The sequence below is a fragment of the Atheta coriaria genome, unplaced genomic scaffold (genome assembly GCF_025399875.1).
Source record: "Atheta coriaria isolate IRGN ID8LTWV9N9 unplaced genomic scaffold, Caltech_Dcor_3.1 hic_scaffold_6_pilon, whole genome shotgun sequence".
NCBI classification, from domain to species: Eukaryota; Metazoa; Arthropoda; class Insecta; order Coleoptera; family Staphylinidae; genus Dalotia; species Dalotia coriaria.
In genome coordinates this window covers 1803113-1817215 of record NW_027045448.1, presented here as the reverse complement: position 1 = coordinate 1817215, position 14103 = coordinate 1803113, and the positions used below count along the sequence as shown (strand labels likewise).

Sequence of the window (14103 nt, the reverse complement as noted above, 5' to 3'; positions counted from 1 at the left end):
ATTCGTCCTGTGCCTTCTCCATAAAACAAACCAAAATGTATATAGTGTGCGCAGACTCGCGTAATGCAGTTTAGTTATGACGTACTTGGAAATGAACACTGCAATTTATAATTGAATTTTTGATTCGTTTCGTGTAAATATACTTTTTTGTGGACTCGCATTGTATCGCAGTCAAATTAATTTACATCCATGTTTGTCCTCGAAATACGTATTTTTCGGTACGCACGAGGCACAAGGCGTTGCATATTTTAGTAAATTGTAATCACTCGCCCACGCCAAAATGATTACAGCTTTCGCAGGTTGTGTATTGGAAAAGCTGGAAGAAAGTAACGTGATGAACATTATGGAACACTTCCGATCGTAAGATGTGGGTGGCATGCTTTTGTTCATCCTTGGCTTCAGCCGAAGCACAATTATTAAATATGCAAGAAAACATACATAAATAAGAAGGAGTTGTTTCAGTCTGGAGCTAGAGCCGTCGAGAGCATCGACGAAATACGAGCAGCACACTGGAGTAAAAACGTACTTTGGTAGTGGTATAATCTTCGTGCATTTTTGAAATGGATGGGAAATTAAATGTTTGGATTTTCTCATTAATATTGCAATTATAATCCACAGTTGATGCAACCATTTTACAGGTTGTTATCTATTTTCGTTTTTTCGTTTTAATTTTCACATTTGTCGAATTGGGTAGTACCGTCTTGGCAAGAGCATTTGTCAACCTCATTGCTTTTGTGCTGTTAGAGGGTAAAAATCTTTCTGTTTGTCGGTAGGTTATGTTGCCACCGACGGTATAAATTGTAACAAAAGCGAATGAGCGGCGATAAAAAGTTTGAAGGGTTTTCGGAGGGCCGCCTCTTCAAATATATAAGACGGCGACTAGACGATGACAATGCGCGCCGCGGGAAGGAGTTGAATGCGAGGGCGCATTCCGAAATTTTCGCGTGCCGTCGTAGGTTTGAAATTGCACGCAATAAAAACCCTTGTGCGTCGCGTTGCAAGAAAAATAGCGGCGGAAAATGTAAAGTTGCTATTTAAAAAAATAAAACGGGCAACATAATTTTTAAAACGTAGGGTGGCGCGACGAGGACACGTCGTGTTCATGGCGATGGGCGACGCCCCCGTCCGGAACGACGAGGACGTCACCGAACGGCCAGGTTTATTGTGACGCGCGCCTTTATTAAACTCATCCTCGGGATACGTTCCTGTCGCGTGTCGCTCGCGCTAGTGTTGTGCGAACGCTTCTAACTATATGACATAACTAACCAGCCGACAAGAAAAGGAGACGGAAAAGATGTCATCGCGCGCCAGTTTGGGGGGACAATTTTCACAACTCACCAGCCTGCGTCGAAGCGAGAGACGTCGCATGGCTGGCGATATGCTTGATTCGCCCGACAACAACGCGCTCACTGAATGCGCGCTTTGAAAACGAGCGTTTTACACTTGCGAATGAAAAAAGGCGTACTTTTCTGAAAAGAGGGAAATGCTGTCGCAAGGAAATTAAGAATATAACAGCGAATTGCACTGTTACAACGTTGACAATGAAGACAAAATTAAGAAGTGTAATGTACGATCTTAATAAAACTTGAATTTGCAAACGTTGAAATCGGTCAATAAAAGAAAATTGAATGTTTGTTGATAAAGTTACGAATTTATTAGAAAATTCCTCCGTTTGAAATGGACATGGCAATAATTTAGCAGTTAGCCTAATATTTTATCTCCTTAAATAACATTGGGGCTGAAGCCATCATGTATCGGGGCTTACTGTGGGGTGTTTTCGGGTTTGCCTGATGATGATGCGAAGGACGCGTAGAGCTGGCCGCACTGGGCGATTGAGATTTCGGTTAGCGCCACGTTGCAGAGCGAAAATATAGTGAAGACCTTTGGACCTTCGACGATTGTAAATCAGGACGGAGCACGCGGGTAGACCGACTACCACCCTAACGCGAATATATGGCTGTCACGAGTTATATTCCGAGATTGAAATGTCCGAACTGCCGCGACTCGCATGAAGTCGAATAAGAGAAATCGCTAAACTGGAACTGGGACGCAACTGGGGCCGGTTGCATGTAACCAAACTTACCGATTTTGGCAATTTGCGATCGGGGATTTTTGCACGTTCAGCAATATTGCATGTCGATATTGGATGAACTGCAAATTATGCGCAATTTATTTACTTAATATATAATTTTTGCATGGCTTAGTATTTTTTAAATTATTATTATTATGTAACAACGCAATCATGCAAATTAAGTAACAGGTGTTGCGCGATTCGCAAACACTGTCATTGGTGTGCCGTGAACTTGGTGCGCGTCTTAGGTCGGAACGCGCGATCGCATTTCTGCAATTCCAAAGCCTGCTCAGTAAATCGGAGCGGAGCGAAAAGCAGTGCACGGATAACTGTACATTCTCGATGGACATTGGCATTATTACTCCGATTCACTAGCTTGTAAGCGAGCGAGCGGGCGCAAATCAGAAGGAAAGGTGCAAAACCGTTCGAAATGCGATTTCGACCGGACTAAACGTAAAGCGTTACGAGATCGCTTCGATGGAATGGAACGGAATGCTGCCTCGGATATGTTGCAGCAGCATGTTGCGTGTGCGTCTCTTAAAAGATCTTGGAACGCGATCGTCGAGAGGTGACCAAAAAGTGTACGGTACTTCCTGAAGCATAATTCGGAAATCGTTTATGCTGCATTTAAAATATCACTTTGAACAAAATTTATTTCCTACAATATTTATTATCTTTATTCACGCTCATAATTTTAATTAATTGTGTTTAGTGTAATTAGAGTTAAATCACCAATTACAAATTTAAAAAAAGCTGCAAATGTGCTGAATATATCGACACCCGTGTACTTCGGTTGCATTGAAAATTAATTAACCATTTTCGTATTGTCAACAGTGACCAACTTTCAGTACAGTTCTGTTTGTTTGTTGCCGATGTGTGTGCACAAGTCTATATTATGAATTTATGCGGTGGCGAATTGAGTATTATTAATTAATTAATTAATGTCGGTCCTTTAATTCAATTTGCACCCGCGTTCCGCGTCATAGATTGAACCCCGGTCTCTTGCCCCTGCACAATTAGGCGTCGAAGCATATTTCAGGTGTATTAGGAATTCAGCCAACGAACGGCATGTGTGCCCATAACGCCGAGTGCTGCGAAATATTAATTTTAATCACCAGAATGGACGGATCTTATGGCTAAGTGATACCTGATTTTCTAATTAATCAGATCATTAATAAGTCATTTGCCTAATCGCGTTAAATATGTTATGGGTTTAATTGATTTGAATTCAATTATTTTAGAGATTGCAATGAATGTATTTGTAATGTTTCTGTTTTTCTGTTGCAGTTTTTCCACATCGACTGAGAGTGTACCACACAATCACTGTGTTCAAATGCATTGACGACACAGAAATTACTTCACTGCCATTACGACTGCTTTGACTTAAGGTAGGAGGCCGTTTTGATTACTTCAACTTCGTATACGCAAATGGAAAACGTTTTTCCACGCGTTAAAACTGCGCAAACGAATAAAGTCTCATCTCATCCTTATTCGATGCTTTTTGCTAAACATTGGCGGCGTGCACACAAAAAAAACAGCCCCGCCGATCTTACAACGCACGCGTTTGCGCCAGTAAAAACATCTGAAGCACCTACTTGTCAACTGGAAACCGCCGCCGATGTTTTGTTGCGTTTTTGTTTCTCAGTCGCGCCTGTCGCTCTCCGGGCGAATATTTTCAACTTTCTGTTCGTAAGTCGTATTTAGTTTAAGTGTAGGTACACTTGAGCTCGCGAGGTTTTTGCATTTTCCATCGCGCGCGGTCGCCGCAGCACTCGAAACTTTTCTTTCGCTCCACACCGCTTTTACTTTGTATTAGAGTTCGTTTGTGACCCAATCTGTAGGAACTGAGGCATCCATCTATATTCGTGAGCTTCGAACCTTTTCTTTTATTTGAGTTTTTCTTGTTCGTTTTCGGTACCGCCGCCTTATGCAAAATGTAGGGAAACGCGCCCGAGAGCAAACCTTTCACACAGACTGGTAACATCGAGACAAAAACTCGAACCTGAACAAATGCGATGGGAAAATCTGTTCAGTTTCTTTGTCAATGGTGTTACCACTGACTTTGTTGCTATTCGACAATGTTGGCTGTCCACGTTGAGTTTTATTTCGTCCTGAATTTAATTGTGAACTTTTGTGGACACGTGTAAAACTTTTTAATTTGAAACCATATTGTTCGACATTGTTGATGAGCAATATTTATAATTAACAGAACTTTCGCATATCGTAAAGTTGAGTTGAAATTAATATTGAATCGATCATAGTTCGCGATTGTTTGACGGCTTTACAAAATAAAATACCACACCGTTTACAAGCCAAGGGCACTTTAGTTTACGTAAAATGGAAACACTTTGGTGTGTAATAATCGAATAAACTTATTTTCCAAATACGTGTACTAGATAAATAATTAAAATTATACCATGTGTATTATTTTGCTCTTGTAGCTGAAAGTTGTACTCTTTAGGCGCATTTATGTTGTGGTAATGATACATTTTCCCTCCATCTGTGAATTTTATTTCGCAGAAAATTTGGCGTGTATTATTTGGTAATTACACCCAAAAACACACCGTCTGCCCCCGTTTGAACGAGTCGCCCAAAAAGCAAACGTATATAAATTACTCATAAACATGTTTTTTTTTCCTGCAAATTTAAATAAAGCTTTGCGACCATACGCAATTTAAATATGAAAAGAATTGTTATTCTTTTGCGCGGCGAACGTGCAACATGTACATGGGTGGAAAAACACCCGACGAATGAAGAACAAAAAGAAAGAAAGTTTTATTAATTTAAATCCACCTCGAGGTATCATGCTCATTTCCTTGGCGTGTTCCGGAATGCCGTAACGGGAACACCAAAAGCTGGCATCACGACACAGAGCAAACCGAAACATTTTCACCGACAACGTTCTCGCAAAATACCCACATAAATGGACCTGTGTTTGCAGGAAGATGCATACTGCTCGCATTATTTCTACTCACACCGGCGGTCTGTTTTTTTTTCCTGGAATACTTTACGTCTGGAGTCGCTCGGTTTAGATAGAAAATAAGAACGAAAAAGCCGCATTGCACATGTTCGCTTTGCTTACGTGTCGCTGCGCCGAGCTACACTACTGGCAAGCAGCCGGAACGAAACCAAAAATACTAACATTGCTCCCCAATTCCAAACAATTTTAAGTCATTTCAAGGTACCTGAACATTCTTGTAGTTGCAGAATTCTAACTTAAACGAAAAAGCGTTTATTTAACTTTTTGCAAGGGTTATCTCATGGTCAAGATCATATATATTTGTGTTATGAATGCTGTGTCCATGGTTGTCGATTTTTTAGATTGCGCGTTTGTTATGCAACAACAAACACGAATGCTCAGTACTGTGCAAAAAATCGGCACCAAGCTTGGACAGCAATTTCAATTTATAACGAATAAAAGGAAATGTCCAGGCTGCCATGCGCGCGGGTAGGTATGACACAAACACAGCTACACGAATATAACACAAAAGGCTGGATGCTAGCGATAATTTTTACTATCTAGCCCCCTCACAAAACAGCAGAACGAGCAGAGTTTCGAATAATAAATAAATCACGCTGCGATGGTTTATAGTCTTTTGATTGCCCGCGTTTGGGTTGGCCGGGATCTCTCGTGCACGACTTGCTTGCATCCAGCGAATTGCCTAAAAACAAAAAAAAAAGGACGATATAGTCAAATATACAAACATTTTTTGTGTATTCGGTCGGCTGCTGCCGGCGTCGGGTTGTGCCTGGTTTCGCCCGGGTCGTGCGGCTACCCTCGTGTGATGTCTTCCTGTTTTGTTGACCCAAAACGTTCGTAAAATATACGGTAAACCAAGATTTAATATAAACAGCCTCGATGAGCGTTAAACCGATTTTTTTTGTTGATGGTTTATCTTGTGTCTGATATTGGAATGGATTTAAATACTTTATTATTCGTAAAATTTAATGTAAATTGTTATCGAATATTCTCGAACATAAACAATAACCAACTTAATGACTACTCGAAGTGTTAATACCTCCAGTTTACAGTTTTTGTAGTCAACATTTTTAAGTAGACACATCTCAATAAATTATGAATTACAATTTGTTATCCTCCAGGTGTAGTTTTATTAGTATTGCATTAATCCAAGACTATACAAGCTTTCTCGACACTCATCTTTTATTGCCACAGCATACTAATATAATTTTAATTTTTATTGTGGCATTATTTTCGAGTAACATCTTTTCTAGGATATTTTATGGAGCGATTAAATCTTATCGTGCGTCTGGAATCGCCGTTAACAGCTCTTTATTTGTTCTTTTGCCCTTGAAGTGTCTCGTGACGTTTCTTACTAATGCAACACAATGGCTCAATGGACATATTTTTATATATAATTACTAATAATTCATTTTTATTTTGGTTATGCACAGTTTTGATTTTATAAGCGTAGTAGACTTGAGATTCTGCAATTCGACAATTATTAATCTTTATTGGTACATTAGCCAGGCGTATTTGATCCGCATCAAGAGTAAAATGTAGAGGTAGTCAACCAGCAGATGTATGAGCGTGCTGGGAGCACTGGGAAAATAGGCAGGATCTAGTTGGGGTAGAGCGTAAAGATGTATGTACAGCAGATGAAATAAGTCTTAAGCCGAAGGTGGAAAGAAACTCCTTGTTGTAAGCTGGTTGCAGTGCATTCGAGAGTTTCCTGAATGAATCCGTTGTTGGTGAATCTATTTTTCTCCTCCGTTGCTCCCAGAAACAGTACGGAATGGAAATAAATTGTTAATATATTCCACCAACCCCGAAAGTTTTCTGCACACGCAACACCTGATCATGAATCTTAATTTTAGTGCAAGTTTTAGGTTGTCCCCATGTTGATATCTGAGCCCATGCACGAATGTCCCGTATTTTCGAAACACTCTGCTGGGATATTTGTAGATATAGATGAGTTTCAATAGGGTATACCTACTCAGTCCGGGCGACTATGGGTTACGAGGTTCAGGTTCGACGGCGCTTAATGTGCGCAATGTGTCGGTATGTGATGTGGGTAAATATGTGAGGGCGGCGACGGCGGGTAATCCCGGTCTCGTTTCACCGGAAATTGTGAGAGTTATTACGTGAAGAAGGTTTGGGAATACGCTCCGGCTCGCCTGCACAGAGAGCAAGCGCATGTACGCCGGTAGTACTTCCCTGTGCGCCAACCCCCTTTACACTCTGGAGACTTTTGTCTTATCGTTTAGTCTTCTTTCTGTGCTTATTTAGACTGCTTACTCGCGATACTAAAACGCTGACGGGAGAGCTGGGCCCACTGATTGGATCAGGCAAAACATGCGGAAAGGGTTGAGGATAAGACATCGTTCTTAAACCGATGATGTTAATGGCAATCGTAGCATCCGGCTCTTTGTACATCTCATTTAATAAATGAGTGAAGTATGTTTTTAAAAATAAATTTTGATAAAAATTGTATTAAATCAAGAAATTTTCGTTTTTCGTAACATTTTGTTATAACAAACGAGTCGTGTGGTTGTTTTCTTTTGTCTGTGAAAATGTACCATCGTAGCGACGTGAAAATCGATATTAATTAGCACTTACTAATTAATAATGCATTTTTTGCAAGCACGTTGCCCCTCGAAGATGGCGGTTCTGGTATTCACATTTTTGCGTTTATTAAATTAATGTTTGTTCTACGCGAATCCGGCAGTCCGGGCGGGCAATGCACGCGAGTACTCGGAAAAGCACGCCGCAAACCGACAACCAATGGGTAGCATATCTTTTTCATTAATTTTTTTCGCCGGTTGGCTTTTCATTTTTCATTCGCGCCCGCTTTCGTCTTTTCCCCAGACACATTTTTACGCGCGTTTTAATTAATTCCCTTTTAATCTCTTCGAATATTTCGTGATTATGCAGGAATGTATACTCATGTTTCCAAACAGATTGGCGCCCTTTTCCTGTCGTGCATTCACTTTGCGGTTATTTTTCACGACGTGCCTCTTTTGTTTTTCCTTCGAGTTTTTTTTTAAACGCTGCGCCTTCCATTTTCTTTTCAGCACTGTCACATTACCATTCGTTCTTATGATTTCGCGGGGAAGCGACGACGCTAGTTGGCAGCGGTTCCGCTTGAATGTCGATGTGAATCATGCGTTCGCTTTGCTTGCGGCGCGCGGATGGTAGTAGGTAGTCGCATGCACACTTTTGACGATAGTTAATAACGCTATTTATATTCCACCCCCGAACGTTTCGTTGGCGCGCGCGATGCACGGTGCGGCGTGCTCCTCGAGTACATACGCATTTTTCATACCGTGAGTGTGCTTCATGCGTTCCGCTCCTTCGGCTTATTTCAACGTCTGTTGCCGCCATAGAAGTGTGCGCGTCGCGGTGCCAACTGCCATTTTGCGCGCGCGACGGTGTCAACGACGACCTCAAATACCCGTAACGCGCTCGGCACGTCTTTTTCTCCAAATGCGTGCGCGGGATGCGCTTTTACATAGAAGTACTGGCGGGTATGCGGAATCAAAATCGAATCAGGGCCGCACGACAGCATGGCATAACAAGATTTTTGCCACATCCTGTACATGCAGCATCAGAATGATTTTCCGAACACAGTGTGCTCATACTAACACACTAACACCTCCGTCGTTCTCAGGAGAAGACAATGACAGCAGTGAGTTTCTTGTTCTAACCAGAGCAGAAAAACGCTGTGATGTTCCCTACGTTAGCCGCATTCTAATTTTACTATATTTTATCTTGCCAATAACAAAAATTTGCAAATTCCTAAATTTCCGAACATAGACCAGATTTTTACCAAACTACAAATTGATTTTTTTGAAGAAGGGCTCCGAAGAAGCAAAAAACGAAATGCGTGCGTGTGAAATACGTTCGCAGTTCATCGCAGGGTCCTCTCACTCTGCAAAAAACCAGCGCATTCAGAATTTGTTTTGCATATCTCACCATGTAATTATCTACTGTCGCATTATGACGTATTCTCTGCTCTTGAAAGCACTAGGAAAAGTTTGATTAGTTGCAACCAGAAACTGTTTGATGTTTGCCGCAGCATTGTCATCACCACACACTTCTCATAGCCGTAGGTGGGGGTACAACATCACTAGAGCTTTCCGTCTTTCCTTCCTTTCGCACCTCGCCTTTCGTCTATTCGGCGCCGGTTGCTTAGTACACCGGCGTTGTTCAGCGATGCTGCGTGTTTCTTTGTTTAATATTTAAATAGGAGCGGAAGTGCGTAAGCTTTTTGCATAAAGTAACTGAACGTAATGAATATTTGATTATTACACTGCGGCGTTTCTTATTTTCATCGCCGGCCCCAACGCGCGCTTTCCTATTTTTTTGTTCTCTTACATTCTTTACGTCCGTCGGCCCTTGGCGACTGATGCATTCAGTTTCGGATCTGCAAAATTTAACATCGCACAGTTTGTCGTGTATTTTGTTGTGCTGCCATTGTGTCATGTCGCACTGGTCCCGTCCGGAGAGAAAACAGAAAATGACTTGGCGTAACAAGGGAATTTTCACCGGGATTAACTTTCCGCTGCAATAAATATCCAATATTTGTGTACGGTTCGTTCGCTTCGTCAATAATGGCATGAATATTGCCAACGTCGACTACTAGGTGTATCGAGTGCCACTCTGGGAAACTTCTTTCGCGAATCTGCATGATAGAACAAGCAACGCATGCTGCGAGATGCACGATGAATATGCGAGTGCACTCCTAGTTGCAAATGCGAGGCCTCGGTCTGAGAGCAAGGACGAAAGCGCACGTGAAGCGTGCACGCGAGGGCGAAATAAGGCTATTGCACCTGGACAAGCAATTTGAAATTCTCTTTTATGATCTCCCGCGGTCCTTTCTCTTCGCATAATGTCCTTATATAGAATTGAAGCGTTCTTTATTGCCGCGAGTATACGTTCGGTGGTGCAAGTCTATATCTACTTTTTCCGGAGTTTGTCTATATCCCAATCGTAGCTTATTTACATTTGGGCGACTTTTATTGTTCAATTTGCAACAATAATACAAACCTAACGTGTCTTTGTGGTTGGAAAATATTGCGATTGCGAAATTTATTGTCTATAAGCAACAACTTTTAAACAAACATTTTGATTAATGCGATCGCGTTTAAATTTCGTATATAAGTTTCCAGTACGCTGCTTCGAGTTGCATTTATTTATCGGTCACATCAACAAACACTAGGTCTTCATAATATTTTTTCATTTATTTTATATTTTTCCCTTGTTTACTCTTCTCGATTTCATTCTTTTGTTTCCGCGCGCCAAACCGAATATTTTTATTACATGAATAAGCAGTGAAAGGTTTGTATCGGCAAACCGAAGGAGCTTTTTTCGTGAAACGGTGTTTATTGGGGTTGCCTTTCTTGTGATGTTAAAGCGAGAAATATATTTCGAGCAACTTATAAACGGATATCTATATGTTAGAGTTCGCAATGCCAGTCTGCCCCACTGAGCAATCGTACTGATAAGCTTAATGTTAAACAAAATTGAATTTTAACTTTAACTGAGGGAAGCTTTTTTTAAATTTAAAAATGTATAAAAGAATATTGTAGGTCGTTCGATGTGGAGGTTTTTTTCCCGCTTTTGTTGGTCAGTTGAAAAGTGTGCTTGAAATTAGGTAAAAGTTAAAAATTAGAGCTTTTGGGATCGCTCGCGGTTTCCCCTGAATGTGGTTGCATGCCTTGGTTCTTTGCGAAAGCTTCGGCTGAAGGTTTGCAGATAGTTGTGTGCGCGAGTGAGTTAATTAAAGAGATATATACTTTTTCAGTTTAATTGCGCAAAACCCTGGGTACGTTTGAGTATCGACTGGACTTGCCCTACTTGTTGTAATTTTTCAAACGCGAGAGCCACTTTGGAACTGACCATCTCTAAAATACAAGCGGTTGCGGAAATATCTTCGTGTGCATGCGATTTTGCTTAGATAACGGTCACAAACAAAATAGTATAATTTAATTTATTTTGTGTTGTGAGGCAATACGCTTAAGTTGTTTCTTTTTCCGGAGCATATAGTTTTCATTTCTGCAGCGCACTCGTGCATGTGTTTTCTACTGCCACAAATTAGTCGTACCGTTGGTGTAGAATTGTAGATGGTATGCAGCGTTACATTGCTTAATGCTTGCACGTACCGAAAACAAAAATAAAAATACGCTGGGAAACCACTTTAATTACGATTGCAATTTAGACCTTTTTTTTAGCTTCGTTTTGCATTCCTTTTTGTGGGGTTGTTTTTCTTTGCTTCGTGTCAATTTTAAATTAAGTAAAAAAATAATTACACCAACGTAGAAATATTCTGCAACACGCAGAAAAGCGCTTGATTAAATATTTGTGTGCTTTTTATGAGCAAGTCTTTCGCTTGTATTGGTTTTCTTGAAAAAAAATATATACCTTAGTCCTGAAATACTATGTTATGTGATTCTAGGTCTTTTGTCCAGAATGCGCTTTAGTACGTTGTGCGTGCGTTGGTATAAATAACGAAGTCGGTTAGTGTGCGTGCGTTTTTTGTTGTTGTTGTTGCCAACACTAGTAATCGAGCCGTCTGGCGGACTGAATTAAAGATAAAGGCGATAGGAAGGCGACGGCTTCCTTGGAATCCTAAACAGTATCGATTCCTTCTGTTTCGCATTCCTGTCTCAGTTAGGTTTGCGAAACTATGCCCAGCGGCTCTTATATCTTCTATCGTCGGTAAAGTTGGACGCGCTGAACGTGTCCTAACTCTTTCACCCCGTTTTTCTCCGTTGGTTCAATATTCACCAATTGCAAAATTACAACGGCAAAAATCGAACTGCAAATATTATCCAAGCGCTGCTTTCATGCGTACAATTTGCCCGATGGATATTATTACAGGCTCTGCTCGCTCTGCTTGTGTTCATCCTGCTGAGGCGCTCTCTAACTCGCTCTCACATTGTTTTAGACAGCACCAAGTGCATGTATGGATTTTGACCATTCCTTCTACATTGCAAATATTCAATCTATCCACTCTGAGAGCTAGTGAACGCCACTCTAGCCCTTGGAGTAGTTGAAAGTTGTTGGAACTTATTACATATATGAATAGAGTACTTGTACGAGAATCGTTGGTCGGCTAGCAGAACGGCTTAGTCAACAAGAACATGAACGAACATTAGGTGGGAAGGAAGGCACGATGAACAAGTCGGTACATGTAACATACATTCGCGCTCAGCTTCCAGCTAACATCGGGTAGTCGAAGTCAAACAAAACTCAATTCACACATATCTGCCCTTCATGTCTGTGGTGCGCTCATGTACCAAGTTTGTTGCGTCCAAAAATTTTATCATAGTCAACTTACTTCTGTTGTTGCGTTTGTATGTTCTTATGTTGCTTAACAGAGCATTTAACTTCTTCAAATGAAAAAGAAATGTATGTGAACGAGGGAGGTTTTGTTCTATGCGATATTCACACAAGCATCTAGCAAAAAAAAATCTATATTTTTTGTTCTCCGCGGCAGCATAGCGTGGGTGTCACTAACAATACACCCGGAAAATAGGAAACTTGTTCAGAAAACGTATCTGCATACCTCAACCGCACGCACATGCTAACGTCTCCGCCCGATTCTAGTGTAGAGTATGTGAGTGAAACAATCCGTAATAAATGGCTTCCATTACCAAACGCCTCTTTCACCTGGATGTCGTTAGAACGCGTCGTTTTGTACAAAAGGGCGCACAACTTTTTGGGATCTCATGGGTCATGTTAACCCAATTACAAATAATATTTTAAATACTCATGACATTAACGTTTCTCACGCGCATAACACCAACCTTTATATTAGTATTGACTTGTTGAACTCTTAATCTTTGGCGCATGTTGTATATGTCGTGGTGGGTATTGTACATACGATCTTTTGCGACAGAATTGCGGCGTTGATGGGCCCAAGAAAGGAGGATTTTGACGCGAAGCGAAACCCGCGCTGGTTCTGTCAACGCCTGTGAGTTGTAAGCCTCGAACGGGGGTGGCGTGGTGACGAAGGACGAGCGTCAATGTGTATATTTCATTCGGTTCGGAATTACCTGATATATTGGCGTGCGCGCGCGCCGTTGTCGCGCCGCCGGATTTGCGATCACCTTCCGCAGGAATGCGCCGTGGCTGTTTGTTAAATAGACACGGAATCCAATGGAACAACTGATTAATTAGTCAGGACGTTTTGTGTTCATAGCGGAACGTTAACGTGAAGCTGCCACAACCTACACTTAGCTTTCGCAAATTTGTCAAATCATACTGAATGATCCGAGTGTACCTAAGAGTTTTAATTAACATTCCTATTTGGGCAATATTCTGGGTGAGCTTCGATTGCGAGCTGACAAAAAAGAACTCCGCTTAGGTTGTGGTATATGTAATTACTTTAATGCACGCATGCGGTGGAGATTAAAAATGTGATCAATATTATTTCGGTCTGGAATGTTTAGCAATCTCGTAATGGTATTAATTCATTTCGGGTTCAATGGTGTGTGGAAATGTATATAAAAGAAGTCAATCTCGATCGGGTTTTCGTTCGGTCTAATACAGGAATGTGGAGGAATGCCGACGATCTGCTGAAAGACGCGCACAAATATGGAAATCGCGAAAGCGTTTTGCTGTAGGTTAGAAGTGTTGAGGGTGGGCATGTCGTCGATGTGTGGGGAGCGAAGGTAGGACTGCGAAATGCGAGCGAAATAAACTGGAAACTAGGGAGAACGCTGGTGAATGGTGAACGTGGGGAAAAACGACGGTATTATCCCATCAGATTCACAATAACAAAACGTAATCGAACGGAATAAAAAATCGTCAACAGGATTTCGTATTTTTTATATGTATACATTACATATAGAGTGTTGAAAATAAGATTGGCGAACAAATCAAGACTGAAGAGTTTATATTTGCATAATAAATAGCTCTTGGTAATAGATACAACTATCTCGTGAATTTACTTTTAGAATACTTTACAATCATAGATAATCATAGATTATATACGAGGATGTTTTGCTCGTTCTGTGGACCTCTTGTAATAGAATTTTTGCGGTAAATTTACAAGAGAAAATCTACA

At 41.0% G+C, this 14103-nt stretch overlaps 2 protein-coding genes across 8 annotated transcripts in view; one reads left to right on the top strand and one right to left on the bottom strand.

Moving 5' to 3' along the window:
- rst (irregular chiasm C-roughest) overlaps nt 1–14103 on the top strand; it is a 223593-nt gene that overhangs the window by 195480 nt on the left and 14010 nt on the right. For all 7 annotated transcript variants that reach the window (XM_065304214.1, XM_065304215.1, XM_065304218.1 and 4 more), the window contains one exon: nt 3359–3459. The gene's annotated coding sequence lies outside the window, so the exon portion shown is untranslated. The remainder of the gene's footprint in view (nt 1–3358; nt 3460–14103) is intronic.
- LOC135793313 (uncharacterized) overlaps nt 5602–14103 on the bottom strand; it is a 32928-nt gene continuing 24426 nt past the window's right edge. The window contains exon 6 of the mRNA XM_065304225.1: nt 5602–5733. The gene's annotated coding sequence lies outside the window, so the exon portion shown is untranslated. The remainder of the gene's footprint in view (nt 5734–14103) is intronic.